This window comes from Nymphaea colorata, chromosome 10, assembly GCF_008831285.2.
Source record: "Nymphaea colorata isolate Beijing-Zhang1983 chromosome 10, ASM883128v2, whole genome shotgun sequence".
Taxonomy (NCBI): domain Eukaryota; kingdom Viridiplantae; phylum Streptophyta; class Magnoliopsida; order Nymphaeales; family Nymphaeaceae; genus Nymphaea; species Nymphaea colorata.
The window spans coordinates 12,283,494-12,298,757 of NC_045147.1; the positions used below are offsets into that span (position 1 = coordinate 12,283,494).

The following is a 15,264-nucleotide window of genomic DNA, read 5'->3' on the forward strand; positions in this document are numbered from 1 at the left end:
CATAAAAAAAAATTTCCATCCATAATAACTTTTTACAAGATTCAGTTGTTGTAATATATTATGCCTCTGTAGTAAAAAGAACAACACAGTTCTCCAACCTAGATTGTCATGATACAGCTCCTTCTTTGAAAATAAGGACATAAACAGAAATGGACTTTCTGGAGTTCAAGTCACTGTCATGTCTGCAACAACAAATCTTTGTATGTCTGTGTTAGGTTCACCAAAACATAAATAGTAATTGAAAGTATTTTTAAGATATCTTAGAATCTACTTTACTACTGCCCAATGCTCCTTGCATTGATTTGATAGGAACCTACAAATTACACCAACTGTATAAGCAAAGTTTGGGCAGGTGCAAACCATAGCATACATGAGACTCCCTACTGCGAATGCACATAGTACATTCTCCATTCTTTCTTTCTCATCTCCTGATGATGGGCATTGCTCATTTCTTATTTTAAAATGTGTTGCCAATGAAGTACTTACTGTTTTGGCATCTTTCATACAGAACTTGCTAAGCACTTTCTCAAAATAGTTTTCTTATGACAACCACAGTTTATTGGCCTTTCTATCACAAACAATCTTCATGTCTAACAATTGTTGCGCTGGTCCCAAGTTTTTCATATAAAAAAACTTACTCATATTCCTCTTTGAATTAGCTAATTAATCGACAGTCTTGTCCAACAATAAGCACGTCATTTACAACAAGATAATGAAGTTATCCAATTTTTCACATCTAAAACACTTCTTCTTTGGTTTTCACTGTTGTGTAGTTTCTCTTGCTTTTTTCTATATTTTTCTCTTTTTTTCGTCACTGTTCCTACTTGGAGACCTAAAGACTGGCTTAGCTGCCCAATGTGATCTCGGACCCTTACTAAACAAAGTTTTCTCATTATTTACTTTGAGTGAAAGTCCAGCCATTTGCTTCGCTAATGTTCCTTGATTGATCAAAAGATTCTCTAACTCCCAAAAGTTGGTTGAACTAGCCAGTCTTGAACACCAATTATAAAACCGCTAATTTCTAGACAAAGTTCACGAATAAGAATTCTCTGCATACGAGCCTCACAAATTTTAGACTCAGGGTCAATTTGAGAAATCTCCATACAACGAACATGTTTCTCTCAGTTAATATAGATAACTCATTTTCTAACAGTTGTAAGCGGACATCATTAGCTCAAGAAAATAGCATTGCAAAAACATATCATGCTTCTTTAGGAATCTTAGCATAATGTATATACTATAATAAATTCTTCTCAATTGATACCTTAATTGCAAATAGAGTTTTCTCTGCTTTGATCATTCATTTATTCTTAGCTTCCTCATCGACAGGAATATTTGTGTCTGATTCGAATACTCTTTCACATAATTCTTGTCCTAAGAAATATAACTCAATGCAAGATTGTCAATAGCCATAATTGCTATTGTTAAGCTTTTCACTATTATTCAGTGCAACTGCTAATGCTGCTATAATTTCAAAATATAATTAGCCCAATAAATCTCACTATTAAACTAACACTTAAATTGAATCTACTCTGATACCAATTGTAGGCGAAAATGTGGGCTCTATATATAACTCAGATCCAAATACAAATAATGTATGCAGATAAAAACCAACAGTCTCGATGTCTAAAACAATTCTCAATAATAAACTTGACAAAGTTGACTTAGTAAAAGCTCATTAACCAAGCCAACAAAGTTCACAATGTGAACTTAACTAAGGAATGATGTAAAGTATACCCCAAAGAAACTTTAAATAATACACTTCTATTACTTGTTAAAATGAAACTTACAAAAGAAGGGGTATATGGACTCACCTTAACTAACTCTCATAGTAAGCTAATATCCAAACACCCAATGGCTTTGCACTTGAGCACACACTTGAACACTGCTCATGAATTGAGCACACACCTTCACTCAACTTACTAGATTTGATTTTGATGCTTTACAAAATGGTCAACACTCCTATTTATAAGGAGTACAAGTCGGTAGTGGACTTCCACCACCAAATTCTATATTTTTTATTACCTTTAATCATTACATTTAAGCACCAATCATTACATTTAAGCACCATCTATTAAAAGGGAGGCTCACAACCTCTTGAGTCTTCTCGACTCTTCCCAGAGAGTCGGTGATGACTCTTTACAATGAGATTCTGCTACAAAAACTAGTATGAGCTAAAAATGTCTTTCTTCCACCATTTTGATCTTCATATTCCATGAAACACCAAGGGGCCGTTTGATGGCCTGAAAATATATTTCTTGGAAAAGTGAAATGGAAAAAATCTTTCCCATTCCCATTTTGATGTGTGTGTGTGATGATTGAGAAACATATTTCTATGTTTGATGATAAAGAAATATATTTTCAAATTTTCAGAAAATTGATTCTTAGTTTGATAATAAGAAAACATTTTTTCAGTTTTAAGAAATTAGATAAATAACCACACCAAATAGATAGATAACCAACAATGGCGAGTCTTTTTAGTACAAGAACAAAAATAACTGCAGTAGAGTTCGAAGAACATATGAATGCAACAAGATACATATTCTCATCAGTGATAATATATTTACATAAAGTGTTCAGAAAAACTTCAACGTTAAATACAAAGCCAAGTGCATGTGTAGAGTATCCATAGAAGCAAGTACATATGTAGTGTCATGTACGCATCCACCATAACAAAAAAAAGCTCAACAAAATCAAATATGCCGGGGCTTCATCTTCGATTGCCTGTGAACATGAACATAAACATCACATTTTGACAGACATTAAAGCGTAATTAGCTTATATTCTGAGTACAATAACTAACAACATTAGAGCACAGACAAAGCAAACATATGAATAACTAATAATCACCAACACAATAGTTTCTATGTGTGATAAGTTAATCCGCACCTACGATTTTGAAAATCCACGTACATTTGAGATGTTATTGAAGTGTGCAGATCATTATTCGATCCTCGATCAATACTTTGTGTCACACTTTCCACTTCGTTTAGAACCGATGTACTCTTATTTGCATCGTCAAATGCACTTTCATCAACATCAAACTGTTCTGCATGAGGATTATGGTCTATAATGAAATTGTGTAGAACACACATGGCTAACACAATTGCAACTTGTGTACGGTAAGGAAATGACACTTGTGTTTTTAGTATAGGGAACCGTCCTTTTAATAAGCATACAAAATTTAGCTGCAGCAATGCTTTCTTCAGCACATGCTTTCTTCAGCACATGCTTTCTTCTTCATGCTCACATAGCTCTGTGAGTCCTTCCTGGTCCCAACAATGATAACAGCAAGTCTAGGCACTTGGAGGAAAACAAGTATACAAAATTTAGCTGCAACAATGAAAAGCCCCAAACATGGTGCTTAAAGTTTAACAGATGAATGGATTTAATAGGCTCAAGTTATTGCAAAAGCAAGAAAGAAATAACAGAAGAAAAGAAAAAAAGAATATATGGGGACGAACATGGTGGTAAGAAGCAAAATAAAAAAATCTAAGTACGTTTCAAATGTATAAAGCAACTATCACTTTGACAGTGGAAAGTCTATTGTTGCAATTCACATACAAGGACAAATAAATGCATGAAGCAGCAATTGTAAACAATATCCAACTTGGCGATCCTGAATACAACTTGAAATGAACAATCGGCCAGAATTCAGTCCAGAAGCCAATGTGTTCAACCTGCCAATGCAGATGATCGACAAGCACTACAACTGTTTTCTGCCACTTTTGCTACTCCCTTAACAGAAAATATGATATTTCACAAGGCCTCAACTGGTTGACGGGAAATTATGCAGAATCAAGCTTAAAGATCGAGGTGGACTTCAAGGCTAAAGAGCATAACAAAGCTAGCTTGTTTATTTCTCCTCATTAATATGAATGCTCAGACTCACCATTTGTTAAAGTTTTTACTAGAACTGAATACCCCTATAGTAGAAGAATGAACATGGTGGTGCAGCCCACAGTTGTTTATTTGCTTTTGGTTTGAAGACTGAAATATAGATCCCAGTGGGGGAAATTTAAAGAACAACACATCGAAGGCCAGAAAGAGAAGCATCAAATTCTCGTGGACCCTAAACTCCCAAGCAGTACGAGATTTCGTTTTCTAACTTCAGCCTTCTCAGATGAGTTTTGTTTGCAAGTGGCTTGCATATACTCATGAAGAAGGAATTTGTCTAGACCACAACTACTCTGTATTCGTTCTCTTGAATCAAACTGAACTCCCTTGTGGCAACATTCTATGAAGGGGATTTGCTGATCAACTTGCAATAAAACAAAACGTAGGAATCATCATTGCAGTCTTGCACTAAAAGACACACATACATAAACGTAGAAATTAACATTAAAACACACACATACACATGTTCATTGCAGTCTTGCAGGACAGACAGCCACAGTTTCTTTATCTGTCTGGAAACCAACCAAGCAAACATTAGCACCCACATGAAAAACCTGTGAAATCTTATGTTTGGAACAGCACCGACATCAAAAAGAACGGCTTTCTCTTCAGAAATGAGAGAATCCATCCACAGAGCAGAAGAAAGGCAGAGACAGATTCATGTCTGTTCTAGATCCAAGCTTTATTAGAGAAAAATACAGGAACATTCAATAGTCAAGCTAATTGGCAAGCATGACTTAAGAAGTTAATGCATTTGTGAAGAAACCAGTCAACTACTAAATTTACAAACTTAACAAAATCGATCTCTGCGACAAGAAACCCTCACAAAAAGTAAAAGGGGATAGAGAAATAGACTGGACTTTCTATATGGAATCCCTCGGGAAAAAAAATTCTTTCACAGTAGGGCCAAAATAGAAAGAAGGATTTCCAAAAATTTAGCAGGAAACGGAAAAAAATTTAAATACTATTCACCATTCATGTTCAAACACTAACCTTCGACGAGGATGGGAGTAGGAGAGTGAGAGGGCGAGAGAGACAAGGAGGGGAGCAGGAGAGTGAGAGGGCTAGAGAGACAACGAGGGGTGAAGGAGACTCAGAGGGCGAGAGAGACGACGAGGGGAGAAGGAGACTCAGAGGGCGAGAGAGACGAGGGAGGGAGCAGGAGAGTGAGAGGGCAAGAGAGACGACGACCAGCAGGCAGGACGGAGGCAGTTGCGGGCCTGCGGCAGGAGGGAGAGGAAGGTGATGCGTTGCGTGGGTGCCCTAACGGGCAGAAAAATAAAACCGGCAAAATGTTTCCACCTCTCGCAGTGGAAAAATGTTTCCGGAAATATTTTTCCTGAAACTTGTTTAACGGTTACATTTTTCATTCCACTTCTGATGGAATGAGAAAAATTTTGAATATTTGAAATTTTTTTCCATCACTACAGGACATTTCCAGGCCATCAAACAGCCCCCAAAGAAAATCTAGAATAATTTTTTCACCCCATCAAATAGTGAAAAAGTTATTGTCCATAAATGTTTTTTCATCCTCATTTTAAACTTAGAATAATTTTTCTAGAACAAGTTTCCATAAAGTCTTATAGAACAAGTTTCCATAAAGTCTTATTCCAGGCCGTCAAGCGACCGTGGAGAAGGGAACACATTGAGAGGTATAGCTTTTTGCAGAGTTAAGCCAAACTTGGCTTTCACATCCAGTTGCTCGGGGCCCATCCCATGAGGGAGATTCCATGAAAATGAATGGAGGAGAGAAGCCAACACAAGATGAGCCATGCGGACCCCTAAAGGCATGCCAGGGCAGATCCTCCTTCCGGTGCCAAAAGGGATGAAATGAAAGTCCTTTCCTTTGAAATTTACAACAGAATTTAGAAATCTCTCCGGTAAGAAAGATGTTGCATTTCCCAGTTGGCAGGGTCACGGCCGATGGCCCATGCATTGACAAGGACCTGAGTGTTCTTAGGGATGGTAAAGCCAGCTACCTCTGTAGTTACATCTGCTCTATGTAGGACGAGAAGAGGAACCGGCGGGTGCAACCGCAGGGTCTCCTTCACCAGTGCTTGTAAGTAAGGGAGGTGCTGGATATCAGACTCCTTCACAAGACGTTCTGTGCTGATGGTTCGTTTCAACTCAAGCTGTGCTGTGGACATCTTGTCTGGGTGTCGAAGCATTTCAGTCATGGCCCATTCTATGGTGGTAGAAGCTGTGTCACTTCCACCAATGAACTTGTCCTGATTTACCAAACAATGACCGTGTAATTAGGTCAAATACTTTGTGATTTAACAGTAATGAAGAATGACAACACAACGCAGCATGTGGTGCTGCTTTGACCTTGATAAAATTTCAATTTCCAAATTGAGTTGTCTGGCAATAGTAACAGTAACAGCTTATTATAAAGCTGCCCTAAAGATTGTAACTGGTTTATGAAACAATGTATTACACAGTTCCATGAATATGTAACCTGCCCCAACCTTTATAGCAAATGCAGGGAATAGTAACAAGCTATTTTCATTGCGCAACCACTCCCAAAGAGTATGAAAGGACCATAAATCCCACAATTGAACTCTTCATGACTAAAAAAGAAGTTTTTTTCTGGTTAAATTTGAAAAAACAAAAAGCCAAGTGTGCGGAGGAGGTCACATATTCCTAGGGAACATAGGGTGGATCAAGCAGCCCAATTGTAGGTGAACCTGGTTGTATATGTTGGACTCGTGTACGAAAATTTTGTGCACTAGTATGGTTAATGACAAAATTACCCTTGCTTGATAAAGAAAATCGTGTAGGTAAAGAAAGAAAATTGAAAAAAATAAAAAATTGAAAAGAACATTTTTTTTCTATAATTTTAAAAATGTCCCATTGTTGTGTGTCCGGACCAGCGCACGCAACTCAAACTCCATGGCAAGAGGGCCCACAGGAACACACCAATCCATGTTACAGGGAAAGATGCAATGGCGTCCCCTGTAAAACCACAAGTGCCTGTTTTTTGCGTTCAGTCGTGGAGCCAAAAAAAAAAATCGGGAGAGATACACTCGTTTATATTTGAAGATGTTAATATAAAAATAAAGAAACATTGAGTGCATCCTGTCCTCATTTGTTTTTTATTTTTACACAATTAATGTTGGGTTTTTTTCAAGTTTTTTCTTCGTTCGTTCTTTATTCTTTGCCTAAAATATAAAACAAGAAACCACATGTCTTGCTACCATTATTTTTCAACACCATAACTTTATTTCGCCTGAGCCATCTTTAAAAGAAGGCAAAGGGTTCTTTTGATATACATTCGGTCATTCCTTTTTAACTGTGGTTAAGCGGACGTACTTGTAAGGAGAAGGTAAAGGAAAGGATCGTTTTGAAAATACCCCTAGAAATTAACCTGGCCGACAGATGCAGGTAAAATAATAAGCTTTCATATTAAAATTGGAGATCTTTCCCAGAATCGCCCGAACTCAGTATGAAACCTACTTGAAAAATTTTATTAAACTATATGTGATTGGTATATGACTCAGGAACTTGTAAGAAAATAATATACAAGAAACAAAAAATAAAGAAGAACTGGGTTGAATACAAGGGAGCTCACTGTTAACAGAGGCCTGATATTCTGCCTGGTGAACCCTGAGCTTGGCTCCCTGGTGAGTTCATGAAGCACTTCCAACAAATCACCATACTTCTTCTCCCCTCCATTTGCAGCTGCATCCAACTCCATCCGCTTGTCGATCACTTGATCAAACGCATCGTACAACCGCTTTATAAGAGTTGCACTTCGACCCTGCAGACCTTGAGGATCGGCCCACCGGAGCGTCGGGAAGAAGTCGGAAAGGTTTGGCTTTGCGCCGATTTCTAAAATCTCCCACACAATGCTCTTGAACCCTCCCGCCGACTCCGACTCGAGATCCACCACGTCCTCCAAGAAGATGGGGTTTGCCACCAAGTTCAGGGTGGCTCCAAACGCACACAAGCCGATGTCGACTGGATGTCCAGCCGCACAGGCCTTGTGAACATGCTGGAGAAGGGTTTGAACCTTTTCTTGTCGGACGCCTGCTAATATGTCCAGCCTCTTGGGGGTGAATAGTGTTGGGTCGGGTCCAGCCTCAAGACCTGACCCGACCCGTCACTTAAGTGACGGGCGGGAGAAAGGGAGGGCACCCGATGGTGCCCCTCTCTCTTACGCTTTCTCTCTCTCGTTTTTCTTTTGGGGGAAAAAGAAAAACAGGAGGTTCTTGTGGCTGCTCATAGATGAGAAGGAGAAGAACAAGGCAAAGAAAAGAAGAGGAGAAATCGCAGCAAGGCGCGTGGGTTGATTGGCACGCCAAGAAGAGAGAGGAAAGATAAAGAAGAAAGAGAAAATGAAGGGAGTCTTCATTGGGTGATTTCTTTCTTGAATCTTTAGGGCTCTTTCTTTCAATCGCATAAGAGAGTGTTATTGTTCTCTTGAGTTCACTGTTTTTCTTAAAACAGTAGGGATATTGCTGGGGTATTTGGCTCTTTTTCTTGATATATAGAAAGTCTCTCTTGCCCGTGGTTTTTTACCCCATTATTGGGGGTTTTTCCACGTAAATTGGTATCTTTTTTTTTTTCTGCATCTCTAGCATATGTTTTGATATATATTGCTGCAACATTTGTGTTTGAAATTCAATCATATGCATGCTGCCCTGTGATTCCGTTTTTAGCAGTTTTGTGGTGGTTTGCCCTCTTTTATTGTTGTTGAGCATTCTTTTGGGGGACACGACTATAACAAAGTGGTATCAGAGACAGATTAGCGCCAGGTTAGTTGTGTGCATTCCTTAAAGGATGAAGTCGACCCCCACTAGGATGGTCTCTTTAAATGGGAACAATTGGACTATATGGAAAGCGAAAATGGAAGATTTGTTGTATTGTAAAGACTTATATGCACCCATTGAGAACCAGAAGCCAACGAATATGACATGAAAAATGGAAGTTATTGGATAGGAAAACCATTGGTACCATCAGACAATGGTTAGATGACTGTATTTTTCATTTGGTATCCGCAGAGACGAGCACGAAGTCGTTATGGCAAAAGTTGCATGATCTTTACGAGAGGAAAACAGCTGGGAACAAGGCTTTCTTGATTATGCAATTGGTAAATCTGAAACTTAGAGAGGGAAAACCAGTGTCAGAGCATTTGAATGAAGTGCAAAGCATAATCAATCAGTTTTCAACCATGAAAATGATATTAGATGACGAGTTACAAGCACTCTTGTTGCTTAGTTCTCTTCCCGACAGTTAGGAGACTTTAGTTGTTTCTTTGAGCAACTCCGCTCCAGATGGTGTGCTTACGATGAAACATGTAACAAGCAGCATTTTAAATGAAGAAACAAGAAGAAAGTCTCTTGGTACTATTAGTTCACAAGTGTTAGTGATGGGAGACAGAGGCAGACAGAAGAACCGTAACAAATGGCATGACAGGTCAAACTCTAGGTCCAAATCAAGACCCCAAATGACAGCTAAATGCTTTCAATGTGGTATTTCAGGGCACAATAAGATTGATTGCAGAAAATGGAAAGAAGGAAAAGAGCAAAAAAAGAAGACTCAAGAAAATGTGAAGCCAAAAGAGTACATTGCAGTTGCTTCAGATGATGAGGTAGTGTTATTTTTATCTGAAGAAAATGATTGTCTTATAGTTCAGAATGGTGATTCTACAGGGTTTTAGATACAGTCGCATCATATCATGCCACACCATGTAGAGAGTTATTCTTATCCTACAAAGTAGGTGATTTTGGAGTAGTTCACATGGGCAACAGTGACACTTCGAAGATTGTTGGGATAGGAGATGTTTGCATTCAGATGAGCACAGGATGCAAGTTGACTTTGAGAGATGTGAGACATGTTCCAGACCTGAGAATGAATTTGATTTCTGCAGGAAGACTAAGTGAAGTTGGATATTGTACTTCGTTTAGTCAGACAGGTTCGAAACTTACCAAGGGGGCACTAATGTTGGCTAGAGGTGACAGATTTGACTCTTTGTATGAGATGAAGTCTCGAAACAGTAGTGTGGATGTCAATGCAGTTACTAGTGGTACTTCGTCAGATTTGTGGCATAAGAGGTTAGGTCACATGAGTCAAAGAGGAATCAACTTGCTCACCAAAAAGAATTTGTTACCAAAGACAGATGGTGCACAGATATCTCCATGTGATCATTGTTTGGTTGGTAAGTTGCATCGAGTTTTCTTTCAAAAAAAGCGCTCTTAAAAAACTAAACATGTTTTAGATTTAGTTTATTCAGATGTATGTGGACCTATAAATGTGACATCTAAAGGTGAAGCATCCTATTTTGTTACATTTATTGATGATGCATTTAGGAAGGTGTGGGCCTTTACAATGAAAAGCAGAAGTGAAGTAAGTAGCATCTTCATGACTTTTCATGCAGCGGTTGAGCGCGAGACTGGTAAGAAGATGAAGAGACTGGGTACAGATAATGGTGGTGAGTACATAGCATCTTCTTTACGAGATTATTATTTAAAACATGGTATTAGACATGAAAAGACAGTTCCTTATACTCCATAGCATAATGGAGTTGCAGAAAGGATGAACAGAACTATAATTGAGAGAGTTAGAAGTCTAAGTTACCAAAATATTTTTGGGCAGAGGCAATGCGTACTGCAGTTTATTTAATAAACTGGTCTCCTTCAATGCCTATAGATGGAGATATTCTACAGAGAGTTTGGTCAGATGAAAAGGTTAAGTATGATCACCTCAGAGTTTTTGGTTGCAAAGCGTTTATGCATGTACCTAAAGAACATAGGACCAAACTAGATGATAAAGTTATTCCTCTAATATTTTTTGGTTATGCAGATGATGAATTTGGTTGCAGGTTATGGATCCAAAGAATGATAAAATCTACACGAGTCGTGATGTTGTCTTCAGAGAGGATCAGACTATTGAAGATGTCATGGGAGACACGAAGTCAGGTGTGAATGCTAGTAGTGTTCTTGAGCCAACCTATGCAGAACCTGAAGAACTTTCATCTGAGCATGGTGAGACTGATGAAGATGTAGAGGAAGAGGAAAGAGAGGCAGATGAAAAGTATACAGATGGCAGCCCTATGGAGACTCAAACTGATCATGAGCATGAGTTGGAGGGGGAGCTTCCTCCTCATTCAGAACCAATTGAGGAGCAATTGGGAAGAGGTAAAAGAACACGTATACCATCTACTAGATATTCTACTGATAAATATATTATGTTTACAGATAGTAGAGAGCCAAAATGCTATGCAGAGGTGCTAGATGATGTGCATAAAGATTAATGGATTAAAGCTATGAAGGATAGATGAATGGATTAAAGCTATGAAGGATGAGATGAATTCTTTATACAAGAATCATACTTTTGATTTAGTAGAGCTACCAAAAGGTAAGAAAGTGTTGCAGAACAAGTGAGTATACAAGCTTAAAAATGAAGGTCAAGGCAAGTTGAGATACAAAGCTCGGTCAGTGGTGAAAGGTTTCAAGCAGGAAAGAGGTATTGATTTTAATGAAATTTTTTCTCCTGTTGTTAAAATGTCATCTATCAGGGTAATACTTAGTTTGGTGGCTTGTCTAGACTTGGAGTTGGAGCAGTTAGATGTAAAAACTGCTTTTCTTCATGGAGATCTAGAGAAAGAAATCTACATGACACAACCAGAATGTTTTGTTGTTGCCAGAAAGAAACACATGGTTCGTAAGTTGAGGAAGAGCTTGTATGGACTTAAACAAGCACCTAGACAATTGTACAAGAAATTTGATGCATTTATGATAAATCAAAAGTATCGCAGGTCAGCCATAGATCATTGTGTACATCAGAGAGTTCTCATCAGGTAGCTTCATTATCTTGTTGTTATATGTAGATGACATGCTTATTGTTGAACAGGATTGTCAATTGATTAGCCAATTGAAGATCGATATGGGCAAGTTCTTTGATATGAAAGACTTGGGGCCAGCACAACAATTGTTAGGCATGATGATTGTTCGTGATAGGAAAGCAAAGAAGTTGTGGTTATCACAAGAGAAATACATTGAGAATGTGCTTAGCAAGTTCAACATGAAAGATACCAAAACTGTAAGTATACATTTAGCAGCACATTTTAAATTGGGAAATGAGCAATGTCCTTCTTCAGCAGATGAGAAAAAAAGAATGGAGAATGTTCCATATGCCTCCGCAGTAGGGAGTCTCATGTATGCTATGGTTTGCACACGTCTAGACTTGGCTTATGCAGTTGGTGTAGTTAGTAGGTTCTTGTCAAATCCAGGCAAGGAGCATTGGACAACAGTGAAGTTGATCATAAGGTATCTGAAAAGTACTTCCACTTACTGTTTATGTTTTGGTGATCTAATCCAGAGATACAAGGATTTGTTGTTACAGACATGGCAGGTGATTTGAACTCTATGAAGTCTCTTTCTGGTTATGTTTTTACTTTTGCCGGGGGAGCTGTATCATGGCAGTCCAGGTTGCAGAAGTGTGTTGCTCTTTTCACTACAGAGGCAGAATATATTGCAGCAACTGAAGCTTGTAAAGAGTTGTTGTGGATGAAGAGTTTTCTTCATGATATAGGCCTTAGTCAGAAGACCTACGTGTTGCATTGTGATAGCCAAAGCACTATACATTTGGCAAAGAATTCAGCATTCCACTCAAGAACTAAGCACATTGATATCAGATATCATTAGATACGTGATGTGCTTGAGCAAAAACTGATTCAGTTAGAGAAGATACAGACAGAGAAGAATCCTACAGATATGATGACGAAGTCTCTACCTAAGGAGAAACATGACATGTGTAGAGACTTAGTTGGGATGACTGCCTTTGAGGCAGTGTATTAATTTTGTTCATTTTGCAGGTATGATCCCTCTCTTGAGGCTGGAGGGGGAGTTTGTTGGGTCGGGTCCAGCCTCAAGACCCGACCCGACCCGTCACTTAAGTGACGGGCGGGAGGAAGGGAGGGCACCCGATGGTGCCCCTCCCTCTTACGCTTTCTCTCTCTCATTTTTCTTTTGGGGGGAAAAGAAAAATGGGAGGTTCTTGTGGCTGCTCATAGAGGAGAAGAAGAAGGCAAGGAAGAGAAGAGGAGAAATCGCAGCAAGGCGCGCGGGTCGATCGGCACGCCAAGAAGAGAGAGGAAAGATAAAGAAGAAAGAGAAAATGAAGGGAGTCTTCATTGGGTGATTTCTTTCTTAAATCTTTAGGGCTTTTTCTTTCAATCGCATAAGAGAGTGTTATTGTTCTCTTGAGTTCACTACTTTTCTTAAAACAGTAGAGATATTGCTGGTGTATTTGGCTCCCTTTCTTGATATATAGAAAGTCTCTCTTGCCCGTGGTTTTTTATCCCATTATTGGGGGTTTTTCCACGTAAATTGGTGTCTCTTTTTTTTTCTGCATCTCTAGCATATGTTTTGATATATATTGCTGCAACATTGGTGTTGGAAATTTAATCTTATGCTCGCTGCCCTGTGATTCCGTTTTTAGCAGTTTTGTGGTGGTTTACCCTCTTTTATTGTTGTTGAGCATTCTTTTGGGGGACACGACTATAACAAACAGCTCCATGTTGCGGATCCTTCTCAACTCTCTCCATTTTGTCCTGTTCTGACTAAACACCAGCGAGTGGTGGTGGTAGTCGAATACGGTAACAACGTCTCTGACGGTTCGGCCCGCAAACGCCTGGTCGTGCTTATGGAGCACATGTTCGGCTATCTCAGCCGACGAGACCACCACGGTGGTGATGAAACTGAGCTACAGTGCCATGAGCGGACCATGCATCTGAGAGAGTCTAGCGAGAGACTCATTGGGCATGCTACCGAGTTCGAAAAGGGACTCGACCACCGGAAAACCTGCCGGACCCGGTGGGAGCTTACTGGTTTTCCAGAAAATCATCAGATTGAAAAGATAGAGGGATGGCAGGAGAATACAGAGCCACACAATCAGATCAGTACTTAGCTCAGCCATTTCTTTGGTTCTTCTCTCTCGCTTGTTAATGAGGTGTTCAAGCAGATATTTATAGCTTCTTGCAAATCTGGAAACGTATTTGCTCCTTCCTCTTTTTCAAGGTGCTACCTTTATCAATCTTAAAAGTTTCTTCCCCCTTATTTAAATAAAAAATTTATGGTTTTTAGCTTTATAGTCTTATTTCCTCTCTCAAAAGTTGGAAATTTACTTTTCGTTACGTGAATTAGATAAAATCTTATTAGAAAAAAATACCAACTATTTAAAATTTCTAAAATTTCATTGCCACAAAACTTTATAAATGGTGCCGGTAGTTGGCATTTACAGATCTCAACCTTTTTTAATGAAGGAGAACCGGGAAAAAAAAAATCTGTGTGTAAAATTCGATTCTTAAAAGATGTGGAACATCCCAATGTTAAACTTTGTCTATCATATGTTTTTTGGTTTTCTGATATTACGAGTAAAGTTTATGAAATTTTCTCAAGTTCTTAGCAGCCAACCTCTTAAATTCTCATAACTTTCCTTTCAGGTGTCATCGTCACTTTTGCGCCACGCACCGTCATGCCCACTTACATACGGCAAACGCCTTTGCTTACCCCGAATCAGTGGACCAAATGGGTGAGAGATTAGATGGGATAAGGTCTGACATTGAATCCATGGGATGTGAAATTCCCGATGAGTACCTCCTAATTAAGAGACAGATGTGTTGGTTGATCCTGAAAAAGTATATAAAGTTTTGTTAGAAAGCACAATTTAAAGTTTCGTGGGTTATAGAATTTTATACATCACGCATCTAAAACAAGGGGATGCAAAATTAAGTTTGCTGATAGTGAAGCATGATCTCAATGACTGCCACCTGGAGATCAGGAATATGGTACAAGCGAGGGAGGAGAGAGAACCTCTGGTCGACATAGGAGATTGATCTCCAAGCGGACTTCCCAGGCCTTGGGGTTTGCCCCGGAGAAGGACGATGGCCGTTGCATAGATAAGGGTGGGGACGAAACTCCGGCGTCTTGAGCGAACATCGTCGCAGGCAGAGAGGAGTCGCCTTCCTCTGCTCTTCAACCTCTTCCAGTGGATGAGAACAACGGGAGACCTCGGATATGGGTGAACGAAGCTGACTACGATCAAATGGCAGAGGCCTTCCGAAGGGCAGCAGTGGCATCCTTAGTAGGAAGGAAAATCTGTTGGGATTTACCCATCTGGATAGTCCTGCGTTGGTACGGGTCCATATCCGTTTCGGACCCTTAAGTATAAATACTCGTGTCTTGTGATGGTGAGAAATACATTCAGTTTTTACCGTCTGGGTAATCGGTCCCCTTAGCTATACGTGAATTGCCTGTCCCCATCACTGGGCTGCTATGGCTGAGGAGAGAAACCCACCACCGCTGCCGCCGCCGCTACCTTCGTTGGACAACGACTCTATGGGGACTGTAGCCGTTCTACCAA

At 39.4% G+C, this 15,264-nt stretch overlaps 1 long non-coding RNA gene and 1 pseudogene across 1 annotated transcript; both read right to left on the minus strand.

The window, feature by feature from the left end:
• Positions 1-2,604: 2,604 nt before the first annotated feature.
• On the minus strand, positions 2,605-5,118 carry LOC126410475 (uncharacterized). Its single transcript, XR_007574532.1, has 3 exons — positions 4,891-5,118; positions 2,890-4,409; positions 2,605-2,724 (listed from the first exon to the last, which is right to left on the minus strand). It is a non-coding gene; the product is annotated as an uncharacterized LOC126410475 (long non-coding RNA).
• A 384-nt stretch (positions 5,119-5,502) lies between these two features.
• On the minus strand, positions 5,503-14,980 carry LOC116262620 (cytochrome P450 76T24-like; annotated as a pseudogene).
• Positions 14,981-15,264: the final 284 nt, after the last annotated feature.